General features: G+C 48.0%; 1 non-coding gene across 1 annotated transcript; it reads right to left on the reverse strand.

Moving 5' to 3' along the window:
* Window positions 1–438: 438 nt before the first annotated feature.
* Window positions 439–511, reverse strand: TRNAT-UGU (transfer RNA threonine (anticodon UGU)). The gene has a single exon. It is a non-coding gene; the product is annotated as a tRNA-Thr (tRNA).
* Window positions 512–4,474: the final 3,963 nt, after the last annotated feature.

Raw genomic sequence — 4,474 nt, forward strand, 5'->3', positions numbered from 1 at the left:
TCTGTCCAGCCTCCAGCACAGAAATAAAACCAACAGCTCAGCTTGGCTGACAAGCTGTGAAGAGTCGGATAATCCTGTCCAGCTTATTCTCCACTCAGGGGCAATTTGTTCCTTTTAAACCCCTTAACAGCATTTTGCCAAAGCTCTCATCAGGGAAATTGTGATGTGAGCTGCACAAGTATTTACTCAGCCATCCCCACGCTGCTTCCCAAAGGGCTTATCCTTCCCCCCGCTCCCCCGCCAGCACCCAGCTCAGCCACGAGCAGAGCTGGTGCCCGATATTACTGTTAACACTCGGATTTCACCGGAAGTGTTTTTTTGCAAAGCATTCCCCTTAATAGCAAGCCCACGGAGCCCGCAGTACCAAAATACCCCAAAATGAGGCCCGCCGGTGGCTCACGGATGCACTCACCGGGAGTGGCACCTAAAAGCACACAGAGGCCCCAGCGAGGATCGAACTCGCGACCCCTGGTTTACAAGACCAGTGCTCTAACCACTGAGCTATGGAGCCGCCGCTCAAAAGCTTCCCCGCCCGTTTCCCATGGTCTGGTACAGACATTCCCCACCGCCACCGCCGAGCCCGGCCGGCCGCACCGCCCTCGCACCGCCCTCACACCGCCGAGCCCGGCCGGCCGCACCGCCCTCACACCGCCGAGCCCGGCCGGCCGCACCGCCCTCGCACCGCCCTCACACCGCCGAGCCCGGCCGGCCGCACCGCCCTCGCACCGCCCTCACACCGCCGAGCCCGGCCGGCCGCACCGCCCTCGCACCGCCCTCACACCGCCGAGCCCGGCCGGCCGCACCGCCCTCGCACCGCCCTCGCACCGCCCTCACACCGCCCTCACACCGCCCTCACACCGCCGGGCCGGCCGCACCGCTCTCAGCCCAGCCGGCCGGGCGCACCGCCCTCCCGCAGCCCTCCCTCAGCGCGCCGGGCAGCGGCTCGCCCAGCAGAGCGGCGGCGGGGCCGCCGCCGGGAGGAGCCCGCGGGCCGCCGGCGGCCGCTCCTGGGCCGGCGGGAAGCTGGCGGCTGCCCCGCCTCGCCCGCCCTCACCGGGCGCGGGGAGCGTCCGGGCCGCAGAGGGGTCCCTGGGAGGTTTGCAAACCGATGGGAAATGCACATCCAGTCAAGCAAGAAAAAAAGGAAAAAAAAAAAATACACGAGAGGAGAAATCAGAAGTAGGTGAATGTTTGGAATACAGCCTGATTTTTACACGTCAGGAGTAAAAGTTGTCACGACAAAGCTGTATAAGACGGTGCGGGGTGTTTTTTTCCGAAAAGGCTGGGTCTTGGGAAGTTTGAGAAACGCAGCCGAAGGGCAGAGGCGCTGCCCCGGGGCTCTGTAGGCGTCACTTGCTGCGTCACCTCCCCGGGCCGTGCTGAGCGTTAACCTGAGAGACGGTTTCTAGCTTGTTCTCTCACCTGGCACCTGCACGCCGCCTTCGCGGAGGTTATGGCGTGCCGAGCTAGAAGGTGGCAGCCTCAGCTAATAGCTGGAAGGTGGGAGGGGGCAATGCTGCAGAGCCGCTTAGGTGTACGGCATCCAGTGCTGGTGCGGGGCATCGTCGCTCCCAACAGCACGCATTAAAGCAGATGCCTTGCAAAGGGCTTCGGTCACTTATGGCTGGACTGAACTTTTTTTTTTAAAAAAATTGCATGCAGATAAAATTATTTCAATTCCAGTCGTATGCCTTTCTGAAAGCAATATTCAGGGCCCTGTTTTGGTTCTGTAGTAATATCTATTGTATGTATATGTACTATATGTAGTAATATCTGTGGAATTCAGACTTGGATCAGCAGGTGGGAAGGGGATGCAATGGGAGAGCTCATAAACCTGGCTTGGCTTGGACAAGTCTTACAAAGAATGTGGTACAATGGAAATAAACCCCAAAGCACACAGCATCAGGGCCTGCAGTACTCTGGGCGCTAGATGTATAAATATGTGATTTCTGCCCAAAGAGTTTTTCTATCAAAGGATTTTCTCCCATTAGCCCCCTGATAGTTTGTAATAAATGACAGCAGTAAAATTTGAAATTAAACTCTGAACAATTATTGCTGACTCGTGAAAAACAAAGCTCCACGGGGCAGCTAGATACAGTCAACAAAGCAACAGGGGGCAGGCCCATTTTCTCCACTGAATGATATTCATTACATGGGTATGAATTCAAATTATTGTGAAAACATTCAGTAAACATATAAGTGTTTAAGTCCGCTAAGAGTTTCCTCTTAATTCTGTATTGACCCTGGAAATAACAAGAAAGTCTAAGCTGTATTTCTAGTCATCATGACAAAGGTATTCTTACGAAAATTACAGGTCTATCTGTTAATCAGGCATTATTTGCTATGTTGTTTCTTGCTAAGGACATGTCTCCTCTGAGATATTATACTTGATAATAAGCTTGGTTGCAGGCTTTTCCATCTTCAAAACTAAGATGACTGCCAGCAGCAGCATTAGTGCTTTTCTAGATGGCAGGGGTCTCAGCAGAAATGTTATAATGGATGTGCGTGCATGCGTGTGTCTATGTGCGCGTGTGTAATGCAATGGAAGTTTAAGAAAACAAAGGCATACAGATTATGCATTATCAAGATAATATTGACATGACTCGTTATTACACCTGGAAAACAGAAAAAATCCTATTATCTTTTAAAAGACCTTCCAGTTTTCTCCAGTGTGCCCTTTTTCATGCTCAGCTGAGTTACCACATGCCCATCTGTGAACTTGGGAAAGTCATTGAAATCCCCGCTGGAGGCTATCATGCAAATGCATCAATGCACAAAAAATCCAGAACATAGTTAAGCATTATTAAAAACAACAAAACACCCACCAAAAAATCCCTTTATGGAAACTTGTTCCATATTGCCATACTGTTCCCTTAAACCTCTGGTGTGTTCTTCTGCTACCACGCATCACTGCTAAGGTGTAACAGCCAAGAAAGATTTCAGGAAGGTTTTTAAAATCCTGATGGGGATGGACCTGCAACCCTAGGGCAAGAGCTGCCCCAGATTCCAGCTATAGGACAAAGAGACCCTCTTAGAACAAGAATAATTGTACTGGGTTTAGTATTTAAAACCCTTACACCCTTAAGACAGACAGTCCTCAAGAACAAATGGGCACTTCCACTGATTAAATTAACCTGGGAAAAGCAGACAATTCTGCACTGAAAAAAGCTATACAGAATGTAGCTGGTACTTTCTTCAGAGCTGAGACTAACAAAGACAGGACTGTACAAAACCTCTGTGAGAGATGGCAGCGCAGCTGAGGCAGTTGGCGCTTACCTTCTCACTTCAACAGGGACTGACTGCTGGAGTGAAAGATGTTCACCTTCCCTCACACACCAAAAGGAAAATATCAGCTGTGATACTTGAGGAGAGCAAAACTGAAAGTGGCAGCACATATCAGTGGGAAGGGTAAAGCGTTTTCTACATTCTTCAAAGGGAGCATTATCAAAAAGATCCACAATGATAATAAAAAATAAATTCCTACTTCTCTTATCATCATCTTAAATGACTGAAAGTAAGGATTTGAAAGCTTGGCTTTTTCTCTCCTTGCTTTCTCTTTATTCTAGGCTCATTTACAGCAATAAGCCAAGATTGACTAGTTTTCATTTGGTCCTGGAAGACATGTGCCAAAATCCCATAGTAGGGATACTGAATCTTGACTGAGCAGTTATTTAGTCAAAAAATGAGTGGCAAGGTCAGAGGTCTCTGAATTCAAGGCAAGAGAATGGACCCAGTTCTCGAAGTGGAGCTAATTGTGCTTTAAAATTTGCATGCGCCTGCACTTTGTTGCGATGTTATCATCACTTTAGGGAATGTACAGATCACTGCTAAAACCCCCTCTGATTACTATGGAAATAAGGATCAACAAATAAACCAGTAAATCATTTGCATTCCTACCAGTACTCTTCTATTCCTCTACACTGCTCTATTTTATCTCTACCCCTCATCTTTCAAACACATTTTCAGAGCTGAACCAATATCTACTTGGCAATATTCCTCTAAACGCATATTCTTGTTTCACCTCAGTATTACTGGGTATCCCATCCTTTTCTTTACATATGAAGTCTAAAAATGCTTGTCTAACTTAAGCTACCAAAATCTATTATTGCACTAATCACTCCCTCACTAAGTCTGTACATCAGTGCCTAAGCTAGGAAACCCTCCGTTTCTTCAGTGCATTAGTACTGACAAAGCTAGTCCTTCAAATACATTTTTAATAACCTTTTTATATGGTGCAATATCACTGAAAGTTCACTGCATTTATTTTTGTCAGTTCAGAACAGTGGGATTTCATATGAAAGGATTGAAAAGATTTTTCTGTTAGTGCTCTTCATTTTAAGGGCCCCAAAACATAAATGCTGTGAATGTTAATACTCTGGCCTGATGAGTAATCTGGTTCTTCACATACTGCAGTTGGGCTAATGGGAGAAACCAGAAAAGTGGCTTTGTGGATGGGTAGCGCTGCCAAATTGCA

Source organism: Phalacrocorax aristotelis, chromosome 9, assembly GCF_949628215.1.
Source record: "Phalacrocorax aristotelis chromosome 9, bGulAri2.1, whole genome shotgun sequence".
Lineage (NCBI taxonomy): Eukaryota > Metazoa > Chordata > Aves > Suliformes > Phalacrocoracidae > Phalacrocorax > Phalacrocorax aristotelis.